Source organism: Heliangelus exortis, chromosome 4 (genome assembly GCF_036169615.1).
Source record: "Heliangelus exortis chromosome 4, bHelExo1.hap1, whole genome shotgun sequence".
Taxonomy (NCBI): Eukaryota; Metazoa; Chordata; class Aves; order Apodiformes; family Trochilidae; genus Heliangelus; species Heliangelus exortis.
This window is the reverse complement of record NC_092425.1, coordinates 1,215,417-1,230,251: the sequence shown is the minus strand read 5'-3', so window position 1 is coordinate 1,230,251 and position 14,835 is coordinate 1,215,417. Positions and strand designations below refer to the sequence as shown.

At 45.0% G+C, this 14,835-nt stretch overlaps 1 long non-coding RNA gene across 1 annotated transcript; it reads right to left on the bottom strand.

Moving 5' to 3' along the window:
- Positions 1-6,502: 6,502 nt before the first annotated feature.
- LOC139795643 (uncharacterized) lies at positions 6,503-8,322 on the bottom strand. Its single transcript, XR_011725620.1, has 4 exons — positions 7,981-8,322; positions 7,688-7,832; positions 6,998-7,118; positions 6,503-6,572 (listed from the first exon to the last, which is right to left on the bottom strand). It is a non-coding gene; the product is annotated as an uncharacterized lncRNA (long non-coding RNA).
- Positions 8,323-14,835: the final 6,513 nt, after the last annotated feature.

Genomic DNA, 14,835 nt, shown 5'->3' with positions numbered 1-14,835 from the left:
CTCCAACTTAAACACTGTAAATTCAGGAGATTCAAAAGAAAAGTTTAATTTGAAATAGGTAAGCTGAGGTGTGAAAATGCCCTACACCAACAACATAGACACTGACTGCTTCTACTGAAGCTGTGCACTGATAGTGCAGTGATGATTAATGCATCATAGATCAGGTGATGAGATCAGAATATGATTACTTTAAATGAAACATCTGATTTTTTAAAAAACATCATTTTGCCACATTTTGTCTCTGGAGTTTTCAATTGAGTAGATTACACAGAATATTTGAAGAAGCTGCATAACAATGTGTTTTCCTCACTAAAAAAGCACTGAAGGTTAATGCTATAGCTATAGGGGATTGCAGCTTTAAATTAGTTTCATCCCACAAATACCTTCATGTATTCACTTAGAATTTCACTTCAAATTCATTCTTTGCCCAGTCAGTGCTATAATTACAGAGAAGTGACAGTCTTCCTCTGTAGTGAAGACACCACATCACTGCTTAACACACAAACTCATCTCACCTTTGTAAAATTTGACAAAGGGAATGAAGATTCACATGAAAAAAAAAAAAAAGTTCACCTTCTGCTGTCTAAATCAGACCTTATCAACAGTCTTAAAGGGACACAAGCAAAGCAGAAAAGAGGAAAAGCAATGACTAGTGAAATTTCATGTTGACAAAGCAATATATGCAGCAGGAATACTTTATAGTTCTACTAAGGCTTTTTTTAGACTATTCATCCTTCCCAAGGGAAGCACAGATACAAAAATTTTAAGATATAAGGAACCTACTCTGAAAACTATCTAATGCAAAATTATCTACTTAATGCAATTTTTGTTCCTTCAGGGTATGGTCCATCTCAGATCTAAGTTCCATCACCTGAAAACTGATGTTTTGTCTCAACTAGGCACTTGTTGAAGGAACTCTGAAATCACAGAGCCTGCTCAGCCTCCTGAGGTGTGATGGATTGTTTATACATAGACTGTAAAGGTAACTACAGGGGGGATATTTTGAATAAGATGCGTTTTAGACTAATCCAGGTAAGCAAAGAGAGGACATTTCTCCATACAGATGAGAAAAGTCTGCTTTAAGGTGCCAGACAACTGCAACTGCAGTGCTGCCTTAGAGCTGTGCAGTGACAGGGTGTTCCAGTTTGACACAAGGGGCTCACAGGCTAGCCATGGATGGCAGGCCAGTACTAGCCCTGGGTCAACTGGGAGCTTAAGTCAGGCAGCTGACCCAAAATACCAAAACAGGTGTATTCCACACCACTTCTGTCATATTCATTTCTAAAAGGAGGAAGTTTCTGGAGGGTGGAGAGTTCCTTTTTGTTTGTTGGGTTGTTTTTTTTTTGTTGTTGTTAGCCTAAACAACCCCAGCTCCTTCAGCTGCTCTGGTAGGACTTGTGCTCCAGGCACTTCATTAGCCTTGTTGCCCTTCTTTGGACAACAAAGCTTAGCTCCATGTCCTTCCTGTAGTGAGGAACCCAAAACTGAACACAGTACTTGAGATGTGGCCTCACCAGTGCTGAATCCCAGGGTAAGATCCCCTCCCTGGTGAGAGACCAGGATGCCATTGGCCAGCTTGGCCAGCTGGGCACACTGTTGGCTCATGTTTGCATGGCTGTCAGTCCCAGCACACAGGTTCCTCTCTGCTGGGCAGCTCTCCAGCAGCTCCTCCCCAGAGCTGTACCGCTCACTGCTGGGTGTTACTGTGGCCAAACTGCAGTACCCAACACGTGAGGGTTTAATGCTGAGCAGGCAACTCCCCCTCTGGCAGATGCTCTATTAACCCCCCTCCCTGATAAGGAAAGGAGAGACAATAAGGGCAGAGACTTATGGGCTGGAAACTAAACTGCACAGCTTAATGACACAGTGATGATAAAAAAGGAAAAGTTGTTAAATACATACAAATATACAGGGAAAATGATACCATTTTCCTCCCCCTTATGCTCCAATAACTCTCACATCACCACCGAGGCTGCAGGGCAGCCCTGGGAAAGCCCAGGCTGGACTCCTGGGGTCAGCAGCAGTGGGGAGCTGGAGGCAGGAACACACAGATTGAGGCTGGCAGGGATCAGGAGCACAGGCAGAATCCTCCCAGGATGCCAAAGGAAGCAGAAAGAGGCAAAGAAAGAAAAGGACTTGACCCTTGTGATCCCTCAAATTCATACCAAGGATGCCTCCAGTGGGATGGAATATTCTCTTGGGTCAGTTCTGGCCACCTCTCTTGTCTGCTCCTTCCTAAGGGAGGGTCAGAGGTGTGACCCCTTTACTTCCTTTTTCTTTCCAGAGCATGAGGTGTTCCTCAGAACCCAGCAGTGATCTTGGTTCTGCAGATCATTCTCTAGCCCTGACTACTCCCTGATGTTTTGGTGGGAGGCTAGAAAAGCACCAAGCTGCTCTAAAGAGCTGTTAAGAAGAGCTCTGCCAGGAATAGGTAAGTGTGGGCTGAAGCAATGATGATTCATTATTAGCTTATAAAAGTTCATCAAATGTCCTGTGAGCTATCCCTGTATCCATAGGTTATCCAAACCCTCTCACAGAAGGTGTGTCACAGGAGCCTGTCAGTGTGACAGGACTTTACCTAAAGGTGGAGAATGGTTTCTGAGGGACCTGGATAGGAATTGAATGGAAAAGGATCCTGCACACTTCTGTGCTAATATCCTTTCCCGTGACATACTCCTGTGGGACTGGCTTGTTTGCTGAGGCTGCCTGGGGAGGTTAGGATGTGGTACACTTTCAGAAATAAACCCAGATATGAACACCAAATCAGAGTGATTAGGACTCATCCAAAAAAAAAAAAAAATCTTTGACATGGCCAAGAGCAGAGAGCTGCTGGGTGTCCCACCCTTCCCCTTCTATTTCCCTCCTCCCCTGCTGCAGTCAGAAGGATGTGAGGAGCATGGTCAGACAGGGAGGCTCCATGGGATGCAGAGTGGGAGATGCTCTTGGACTGGGCAAAATTCAGGTGGGACAGCAGAAAACAGGAAGAGTAACTTGAGTGTAATTGTAATACCTACATTTTTCCCTTGAAACATTACAGACTGATAATCCTCAGGGGTTGCTGAGCTCTCCAGTTTGGAGAACATAATTTTTTTGTGAATTACTGTCAGAGGGCAAGTCTAAATTATGATAAGTAGCCTATGTGTAAAAGTAGTATTTCTTCATCAAGCAATAATGCTGTGTTTCCTGAGAAATGAGTGGTTGAAATCCATCCCTTGTCACACAGTAACATGCACAATAAATGCAATTTTAAATCCATTATAATGCTGCCAAATACATTAAACAAAAATATACGGGGGATTTATCCAGCAGAAGATTTACAGATTTCCTGAGCAGGAACATTATCGGAACTGTCAATTTGAAAATAAAAAATTGTCAGACCCTCACTGGAACATAATGAGAGCTGTGACAGAAATGCACAATAACTACCAGGCTTTTAAAAAAATGAAACCCTCAGAAAACCCCATCTACACCCAATTATCACCTCTGTAGATTGCCAAGGAAGCAGTGAAGTACTGAAGGATACCAAAAGGAGAAGTGCAGAATCCAATGTAATTATTATCAGCACTACACTAATTAGTACATAAGCACCATTGAAAAGCAAATCATTGTGCCTTCATGGTGGGACCCAGAGAAGCTAGCAACTGAAAGACAGAAAAGCTGAGCTAAAAGATGATCAGTTGTCCTCACATTTTTTTCAGCTTGGACTTTGACCCCTTACTGGGTTCCTGGCTTATCAGCCTCACACTTTTCAGCTTCCTTGGTCAAAGTCAAGAAGCAGTCTTGTCACAGCCTGCAAGTAATTATAAAATAAGAGATTTCTATCACATAGCTTTGGGTGAGCCTTTCCTGCCTAAAAGCTGGCCACACCAGCCTGATGTGTTCAAATTCCAGCAAACCAGTCCTGTGCCTTCCTTTGATCTGAGAACACTGCAATGTCCCTTTCCCTTCCATGTCCCTGATGATCCCTCCACTCCATTATTTCCCATGATATTCCTCCATCCCAGCATACTCCTGCTTCAGCAAGGAAAACTGCATTATGTCTGCTGACAGAAGCAAAGTCTTTCAAGCACCAACATCACTGAAGACATCCAAGCACCCTTGCTTATGTTCCTACTCCCTTTGGCACAGGAAAATCCTCAAAACCGAAGAACTTCTTGCAGTACCAACACAAATTTATGTCTTTATTTGCACACATTGTTGTCTTATCACTTGTGAAATCCTGACAGGCAGAGATAGGGGTCCTGCTTTGGCTGTGGCTGTCTAGTCAGCCCCAAATGGAGCCAGCAATGCTAATTAATTCTAGCAGTACACAATGGCTTTTTCTGCACTGCCATAATTCACTGAAGGCTCTGAAAGCTCTGACCCTCTCTGTGAGGTTCCAAGCAAACACATGCTTGGAATATCACTGCATATGTATTTCACAGTCTTCTTTAGCTCTGATTACTTCAGAGTAGAGTTCAGTTGTTCATAGTAGGGGTAAGCAGGAGGTTAATTTAGCTTGCTGAGTAGACCTTTAACTACAAGGAAAGCTTAATATTTACTGAAAACATAATTTTGTTTATTTCATTTTAGCTGCAAAATAGTTTATATAAACCTTATCTTCAATTTCTTGACACCTACCCCAGCTCTGAAACCCCACAAACAAAAATCAAAGCAAATATCTTTCAGTTCCAGTAAGGTTTAACTTCTTAATAGCCCCAAGTGCCTTTTGAAATACCTGGTTTAATGGAAGCAGTTTTCTGTTAAGAGGGGTAGGATGCACTTCATGTTAGCAGAAAAATACAGCAATTTAAGAATTCCAGTTGCTCTATTTTAACAGTCTTGGAGTAAAGTGATAGTTTCAGTACAGATGCCAATTGTCTATGTATGCAGCTTCTTCCATCACTGGATTCATCTCCACTCCAGATTGTCATGTAACATGGTTTTAACAGAAAAATGCAGCTAGGGGAACCAAAGGCTGGATGGCAAGACTTGGCTAAGTGAGATGATTATTTCTGTGGTGAGAGTGATAAACCAGAAATCTGGGGGGGCAGTGTGGTGGCAGAGTGGAATCAGTAAATACACACACAGCCTTAACTCCTGTGCAGACCAGATCATACCATTAAAGTCAACTTACTGGCTTTCTGACTTGCCCTCTTGAGTATCACCAAGTGCTGTGATGGCAGCAGCAAGAGAAGGGTGTGTAGTAACTCAGCAGTCACCTCCCTGGTGCCTGTAAATAACAAATATTGTTAGCAATGAGTGATGGGGTCATTAGCAGGTTTATGCAGTCATTAGCTGGTTTAATGGTGTGCCAGAGGTTATCTCAGGGCTCAGGGCACTAATGACTTTCTCAGCCTTCCCTGCAGCAAATAACCTGTGCAGCCCAGGACAAGCAGTGACACTGTGCAGTGCCATAGCAAATGGCCCTAGCAGGAACATTTCTCTGGAGTTTGACACTTCATGTGCTTGTATCCATCAAAACCTGCCTTGAGAAGAGTGCTGTCCTTTTTAATCTGTTCCTAGTTGGCTGAGAGGCCATTATAGGGCAGAAACCAAATGTCCTCAGGTGTGTGGCTTATGGATAGAGAGATAACCAAGTCCACTGGAGAGCACTTAGCATGTAGTGTCTTGTTTCCCTGGCTGTGGCTTGGTGCTTGCAAAGACACAGTTCAAGGAGAACAACTAGGAACAGTACAGCCTGCTTTGTGCTGGAGGCCACATTAAAAGGTAAGAGCAGGCCCCATAATTTAAAATTCTTTGAGTTTAAGGAAACTGCTGGATCCCTTGTCAGTGGTAGGTTTTGGAGCAAGATGGTAACCCAAGTTATTGTAGCAGATTTGACATCAGAATGTTAGGTTGGTATAAAAGGGTAAAGGAACTTCAGTCTTACCCCAGAGTTAAACAGAACCAAACACCAGGTGGTTAAACAGAACCACCAAGTAGTCAGCCAGGGTAGGGAAACTGAGTTTTTTCAGCCCAATTATAGCATCACCAACACCATACAGTGCATTTTGCTTAATCCAGCAGACATGCAGCATTTTCTGTTTTACCCTTTCTGTGCCAGTACAAGAGGTGATGGTTCAGACCTTCAATTACTGTGCATGGGATACAGTAAAAGCAGAGATGTAAGAGTATGGGAAACAAAGGCACAAATGACACCATGGCAAAGAAGGGACAAGGTACTGCAGGCTTGGAGTCTCTCAGGAGAGGTGCTAACAGTGAAACAGGAAAAAACTCTCCAGAATTCTTTCCTGACCAGGATGTTAAAGTATGGGCAGTATATCTACTATTGGGCTGACTGGAGTTTAATATTTATTATTTTGTAGAAGAGTCCTCTGCAGACTTGTTCTCTGAGATGATTAAGCTGCAGCAAGGGAGGGACTCAGACCCACACTGACAGTGAAGAGAGACCCACACCCCCTACTCTGTTTTCTCTACATCTACTCAGAGCACTTTAACACTCACCCTTTGATACCAGGAGCTCCAAAGGTTCTGGCTTCCTGCTCCAAAGGTCCTGCTGCCAGTAGATGGGTGTTTGGAGAGGAGAGGATCCCAGGGTGGTGGTCCAGGGTCCCAGCTGAGATGCCAAACTGTTAAATGAGCCACAGCCTGAGCATCCAAACACAGTTCAAGGATTCACACACACCCTCCAAGTCTTTAAGTGCCAGGACCACAGTCCCAGCTCAGTGAATGAGACCAGTGAGCTGATGGGTTCCCCTTTCAGCTCCACACAGGGAGACAGACTCTCTCTCACACACTTATTCTCAGGAACCTTCAGAACTGACCCTAGGTTTCCTGAAGCAGAGTCTCAGGTGCCACCTCTTATAAAAATAAGTCATATAATTAAAAGGAACAGCAGCAAGGTCAGGTGAAGCTGGGTCCCTACAGAGGGAGGGAAAAATCCCTGGGCAGGGTTACCCTGGTGAACTGTACAGCCACCCCTCAGCTGCTGTTCAGATGATGTTCTTGTGCCTATTAATGTGATGGTGATTTTTGGTTTGGAGTCTTCTCATACCTTACTGGATCCTTCTTCTATGTCCAGGCAGCTGCTGACTGCTGTCACCTTGTTGATTTGCAGTCTCTGCTGATGGTTGTAGGCTCCTTATCTTCTGGTTTAGGCTTCTTTTGCACCTGTGCTGTTAGCAGAACACAGGCAATTGAAAAGTCCCAGACCTAGAAAAAACATTTCTTAACAAGGCCCAAAGCACCAGTGTTTTATCATCATTTTTTCTCATACTAAAAAGACAAAACACAGCACTGTACCAGCCATTAGGAAAACCACTAAGAACATGATTGCAGCCTAAGGCTTCAGGAAATCTAGCTATTCTTGCTAAGTAAGTAAAGCTAGGCAAACAGCATAAATCACACAATATTGTAACTCTAAGGGACCTTCTCTAATTAAAACTTATTTATTTGAGCTAAATAACTTGTACATCTCAACAGTGGAAAAGCCAAAGGGTGGGTATTTTCCACAGGAGTACCCCTGTTACCATCATCCTTCTGAACTACATGAGAAATAATGGACAAAGCCATAAGACAGCTGATCTATCTCTGATAAATGTTATGCTACAACATTACTGGGAACACCCATGAGCAACCTGCAGGCTTTTTTAGGCAGAGAAATGGGTAAAGGAATGTGCACACCCAACATTTTGTAGGCACAGTTTGGTGAGACAAATATAAAGAGGACCAGAGGCTGACTGACCAGCACGTCCTGGGAGCCCCTGCATTGCAGATGTGTTCCTACAGCCTTGGAGGCCTCCCTAGACACCTGCTTTGGCTAAACTAGCAGCCACCCCAGCAGCAAGATGATGCATCCTCCTGTTGATAGCTACATTCATTTCTGTTCCCTTTGTTAAAAAGAAAAAAGGCCAAAGATGCAGAGAAATTAAAAGGAAAATACATAGTTGAGGTGAAACATGGTTTTGTGTCTGTCTGTGTGTCACAGCTGATTTACTCAGGTGGAATAAGCATAACTCTCACTGAGTCCTGCAGTACCTCTGTTTCTCTAGGGGTTCAGTCACACAGGATCTGTCTTCTTGTCTCCTTCAGTGAGCACCCACTTCCAGAGAAGTCACAGCAACACTGCTCTGCTGGAGACTTTGACTTCCTCAGTCACATTTCATTGACATCAGCTGAAGTGTACAGAAGTTATCACAGGATGAGAGAAAAATACACATGGGCTGGCAGCATGATCACCCAAGTCTTGTTTCCATGGGCTGACAGGCTACAGAGTTGAAGTCAGACATCTGAAAGCTAGAAAGCTACATGTCCTTCTTAACTGGGCAAGGACATGCCTTGAGAACTGCAGATGACAGGTATGATTAGATTCTCCTGTTCTTTTTTCTCTGCTACCCTGAGATCTGGCACTGCAGCACACAGGAGTACTCAGTTCACCACTGAAAATCAGGGGCCTTCAGACCACGAAGCACCTTTCCAGGGCTCATGTGTTAAACGCACATCACAAGTGTCCTGGGTTCCTGGGTCTTGCAGGATGAATCCAGTTACTTGAAAAAAAACCCCAAACAAACCTGAGAGCAAAAGAGAATGTGACTTCCAAAGTAAAATATGCATCAGATTTGTGGGTATGTACTGTATGTATCTTGCAAGTGAGATTTCACTCCTTCACAGTACTAACTCCTGCTAAAAATGAGCCAGCAAAGGCAAACAAAATGTTTGTCAACCAAATGGGGGTCAACAAAAAGTTAATGGTGTGTTGCAAGCAAATAAAATAAAGGCTTAATTAAGGCCAGGTAGTTTGCAAGGATTAGGCTACCTACCGGACCCAGGAGCAGACTGGTTTTCCCCAGTTTTTTCCCTGGGAAAAAGGGACAATTGGCTGCCACTAACTGGACACCATCAGCTGAAAGGCACCAACTGTCAGCTGGATGCTTCCACACTTCTAATTAACTGGGATTTTATTTTTTGGACAGGGAGTGTGAGGAATTGTATTAAGTGGGAGTGTTTCCTTTTTCAGACTCTTCTCAGTGTACAGCAGTCAATCAGACACTTTCACATAATGCATTCTGGTGTAACTCAACCTTTGGTCTCTGCTACACAGGGGAAATTAACCAGCAGAGCTATTCTGTAATAACTTCCACTATTGCTATTTTGAATATAATTTAACTATTCTGTAATAACTCCTCAGTGCAAACATTAAGTTCCAGAATAAAAGTTATTTTATTCCAGAATAATTACTCTGCTTCTGAGGGGGAATAATCATTCCAGAATAAAGTCAATTTCATTTCAAAATTATATACATAGGGAATTACCTGGGCAAGGTTCCCCAAGACAGTTATTGCACTGCCAGTTAATGTTCTCATGTGTGCAAAAATGTTAGAATACTTCAGCAATGCTGTGTCTTATTGTGCTTACCTGTGTTTATATGATCATCTGCACAAAATCAGGCACTAAGATTTAATCAGGATGTGTTAAGCTGTGTGCATTTTCTTTTTTGCCTTGCCTCACACACAAACAGTTCAAGATTTTGTAGTAAGCACATAATTATCTGAAGTGAAGGGGAAAAAAAAATATCAGTTGGAATACTTCCCTCTGCATAAACTGCATGATACAATCTGTCAGTTCAATATGGAGTTTCTTTTCTGCAGTTTACAAAAACAAAGAAACAATCATAGATGCACACACAGAACTACTTGGATTTAGGAATCTAAGTTCATTTAAAGCCCCACCTATTCTTGCTCTGCATTTGTGGTCTAGAGCCTGGCTTCTGCACATATTTCTGTTCTGACATCCAGTATATACATTTGGATCCCCTCAGAACATCCCACCTGTGACCCGTGAGATAATAAATTGATTTAAAAAAAAACAAAAACAAAACACTTTACAAGTCGAGGAGGTTTGCCACAGTTATTTCTGTGGGCATGTAGAACAATTCAGATGCTAATCCATTTCATTTAGAGGTGTTTCACGGAGCAGAGGGGAGGCAGCACTGCACACAGTGTTTGCACCTGCAGTGTGAGGCAGCTCCTCCTGGCTGCACTTTCTGGTGACCCATGGAATGATCTGCATGGCATTACTCTGTTCTCTCAGAAGTAACTTTCTGAATATTAAAAATGGGAAGCTGACTGAGAAGCCCAATAAACCAACATGATGAGCCACTGCCTTTCCCAATTATGTTTTCTGGCTCTCACAGTGATGCCTGGAACTGGCACAATTGTTCTGACTTTAGCTGTATCGTTCAGAAATAGCCCAATTCGTTTACCTTTTAATTGTCTTTTATTTTGCCCCAGAGTTTTTCACACTTCATTTCAAACCAGAATGACTTTTCCTACCCCAGTTTAAGAATGAACTTGATAAAATTTCATTTGTAATGTAACAATTTCACTTAGAGCTGAGCTACCAGTCATTAAATTTTGTAGATCTTTAGTGACGGGAGGCTTGATACTTGTTTGCTATGCCTGTAAATAATAGTGACAATGTTGTACCTATCCAGCCTGTGCTATTCACACTATTGCCCCAAAACGTGAGGGGCCCAGGGTGTCCCAGAGGCTGTCCTGGTGTCACAGGTCCTGGAACTGATTTGTGGAGATGAGATGTGAAAACTCAGTGAAGGCACCAACCAGTCTGCCAGGGAGAGACTGAGAGTTTGTGTTGGAGAAATCCAGCTGCAGGGACTGAGTTTGAGGAGTAAGGTGTTCAGCAGCATAAGGACTTATGGAAGGACAGGAAAAGTTGTTTCATTAGAAAAACATCTCAAATCAAGGTCAGGTTGCAGCTTTTTTGTTGCTGTTGTTGTTTTTTGCTTTTGTTTGTTTGTTTTTCCCCAGTAATGCATTTTTTTGTTTATTAATAATTATGGGTTCAGCATAAGCCCTTAAAGTGTGGGATGCCTCATGGCTCTTGCCCAAAAAGAGGGAGCAGGGCTGTAGCACCAGTGCTTTCCTCTCCTCTTTGGGAATCAACAACAGGTATCTCTCTCAAGACTTTTAGATGGCTTTAAAAAGCATTCAAGAAGTACGAGAAAAAGTTTCTTCCATGTCCCTGATTTAAAGCATCTCAGAGAGAAGCCTTGGAGCCATAGGTTGGTGTTGTATCCCAGAGCTCTCCCTAAATTAAAAGAAATCAGAATTAGAGAGGAGGTTATTGCAGCCTGGTAGAGACTGCTCACCCAGGAATGAGAGTGTCTGAGGTGATGTACTCTTGTGCATTACAAATTCAGCAGGGACAGAATTTTGTCTCTTTCTGGCATTTTTGCTGCTCATGTCTGGCCAGAACTCAAACCAGAAGAAGGACTGTGAGAGTGAACAAAGGCAATGAAAAAATTTGTCCTGGTTTTGTGAAAATCATAATGAACTCAGACTGCATTTAACTGGCAGTCTGGAGAAATTTTCTTTAGAAACCTACTGAGTTTTTCCGAGTCGCAGTGTGATCTTTGTGCAAGAGGATCCTGCCTGAGGCTGCACCTTTCCCTTCTGAGCCGGCTGGTGGTAAAGCTGGTGCTGTGTCCCTTCACCAGTGGCTGCTTTGGAGAGAGGGGATGGCTCTGATCCCCTGGCACGGGGGCTGTTTGTGTGCTGGGTTTGTACCGATAAAAGCTGCGGTGTCAGGGAGGGGGCACAGCCATGGGCACTGACACTTTGTGCCTGGGCTGAGGGGTCTGAGCTGGGTACTGGGGAGAAAAGCCGAGTGTGAGGAGGTGAGCCCCGGCACAGGCTGCCCAGGGAATGATTTAAGGACCAAACAGGGTTTTTGTCAGTCTGAGCTCACAAAGTGCGAACGGTCCCACGAAGAGGCCCAAAGAGCTGGGGCTGCTCATCCCGGAGCTGGGAAGGGCCTGGAGGGGCTAGAGGAGAGCAGGAGAGGGACCTTGGCACGGGGGGTGGTGACAGGACAGGGGGTGACAGTTTTCAGCTGAAAGAGGCGAGATTGAGGTTGGCACGAGAAGAAATCCTTGGATTTGAGGCTGCTGAGCCCCGGGCCCGGGTTTCCCAGGGAAGCTGCGGCTGTGCCCAAGGCCAGGCCGGGTGGGGCCTTGAGTACCTGGAGCTGTGGGAGGTGTCCCTGCCCATGGAGGGTTGGGACTGAGGGATCCCGAGGGTCCCTTCCCTTTTCCCCCTTCCCGGATCCCGGGGCCGCCGCTGCCCTGAGGAGAAACCCGGGAACGCCTCTGTGAGCAGAGGAGGGGTCAGGTGACCCCCATGGACCAATCACAGCGCTCCTGCCCGTGGCGCTCAGTTCAAAACGGCCGCCGAGAGAGGCCTCAGGGGCTGCTCCGGCTGAGGCTCCGCTGCCGCTGCTCCTGGGTTCCTCCCCGCAGAAGAACATCACTGCCCAGGACAGGGCGCCTGCTGCCTGCCCAGGTAGGAGCCGCTTGGCTGCTCCGAGCCTGGTCTGAGCTGGCCCTGAGAGCCTGGCCTTGGGCTGCCCCAGCTGCTGCCCAGCACTGGTGGGACTGTCCTGTCCTGTCCTGTCCCGGTCTGTCCTGTCCCTGTCCCTGTCCTGGGGAAATTGGTGCACAATAAATAACCCCAGCAATGTGAAGTGACCTGGTAAAGATTTGGCAAGTCTGTTGAGAGAGGGAAGTAACATGACCAGTTACTGTGTCCAGTTCTGGGCCTCTCAGCTCAGGAAGGAGATTGAGGTTCTGGAGCAGGCCCAAAGAGGGCAACTGGGCTGGTGAAGGGATCCAGCACAGATCCTCCGAGGAGAGGCTGAGGGAGCTGGGGGTGTTGAGGCTGGAGAAGAGGAGGCTCAGGGGAGACCTCATCACTCTCTACAACTCCCTGAAAGGAGGTTGGAGCCAGGGGGGGGTTGGGCTCTTTTCCCAGGCAACTCTCAGCAAGACAAGAGGGCACAAGAGGTCTCAAGTTGTGCCAGGGGAGGTTTAGGTTGGACATTAGAAAGAATTTCTTTCTGGAGAGGGTGATCAGACATTGGAATGGGCTGCCCAGGGAAGGGGTGGATTCTCCATCCCTGGAGATATTTCAAAAGAGCCTGGATGTGGCACTCAGTGCCATGGGCTGGGAACCATGGGGGGAGTGGAGCAAGGGTTGGACTTGATGAGCTCTGAGGTCCCTTCCAACCCAGCCCATTCTAGGATTCTATGACCACCCCCCAAGGATTCTGCAGAATCCCTCTGGGGTGGTGGTCTGGTGCTAGGCTGTGAAGAATGAGGAAGTTCCCAGAGTTTCCATCATTCCCAGCTGCTCCTCTTGGAGATGCAGACTTCAGGAGTGTTGCTTCTTCAGCATTTCTCTCCCCCTGTTGTAAGCACACTGAAAGCTTTCTTATCTGGGCCAGCCCCCTTATCTGACACTCCAGTCCTTGTCCTTATCCCGAGTCCCGTGTCCAGCATCCCACTTGTCATTTGAGGCAAAGCCATCTCTGCTGATTGGAACTTCCCAACCTCCCCCTGGGAAATTCCCTGTGCACAGTCAGGTTTCTGTGAAATGGTGTTTCCTGTGCCTTGTGGGGATGCAGCTGACACTGCCTGGCTATTGCTGGAGCACATCACAGGACAAAACCTGCTGCTGGTTTCCTGTTCCACGCTCCTGATCTGCCACCCTGTTGCCAGGGATTCCATGGAAGATGTGTCACAGCCTGGTCAGGTGCAAGGTTATACTCTGTACAAGGCAGCCTCATTTCCTGGTCTGCTTGCCTTGCCTTGGGATGCATGCTTTGGATTTAAAAAAGTAGATGTGTTTGTAGTTTCAGGGAGAATTTGGCTAGAATTCCACCAGTCTGCAGGGGTCCTTTGCTGTAGAGAATGATAATCTTAGACATTAGGGTCCTGTGTAGTTAAAAATCAGCTGTCTGATACTGTAGAAACCACCCCAAGCTGCCACTTTTCCTTTCTAGTGCACAAATCTTACTTTACACATAGAGTGCACCTGTTCTTGCTTCACATCATGGTTATTTTTCAATGAAATTCAAATCCATAATTCCTTTCCCATGTTTCTTCTTAATATCTCTCCCCCTGTGACACTTACACAAGTTGAAGAGGTGGTTATGGCTGTGGTGTTGATGCTGTAGCTGCCACCAGTTTTAAAGTTTAGTTCTGAATGGTCAGGCTTCATCTTGGGTGCTTTAGGGATTTTTTCATGCTTTTTTTTTTTTTTTTTTTTTTTTTTTTTTTTTCCCCTCTCCTCTCCTGTGGACATTGATGGGAGCAGGGTTGATTCAAAAGGTCTCAGTATCTTCTGGTGACTGAATCTCTGCCAGCTGAGGGTGAAGCAGCATTTTCTTTGGTTTTCCATGTTCCTGTATCTTCCCTGGCTTCCTGGTTTGGTGATGCTGTGTGGCAGAAGGACATGGTGCTGAGGGCTGGTCCAGAGAGGGGCTCTGGAAAGCTCCACTGAACCCTCGAGAGGGATGAAGGCCAAAGCCCATGTGATGTGCTTTTAATTTATAAGGAAAGGACAGAAGTCTCCCACAATATCTTGCTCTTTCTTTTTGCCTGAAAATTTATTCTCTGAATGCACTAACAACAGGACTGATGTTAATTAGAAGACAGAGCCACATTCTTACGCCTTTACAATATTTTTTTCCTGTTTTTTGTATTATTTAGTCCTTTACTTTGATGAAGGCTCATTTTAATTGTGTGCTGAAACATGCAGTTCCCCACAAAAGACCTAATTGTAAGAAAGAGAAGCACTGGGAAGAAGGTAGTGAGCAGAAGCTCATGCAGAGGTAGCCACAGATATCCAGTGAAAGTGTTAAAATTAATTGATGTTTGAGATAAAAGGATGAAAAAAGAGGGACTGATAAATTTAGCATGATCAAGGCAGTATCACTAGATTTGTTTCACAGCCCAGCTTAGGATTCTTTTTATCAGTTATGAATTCCAAGGTTTCCTGCATAACAAGAAAGAATACCAGCTTTGAGAAAGAAGTT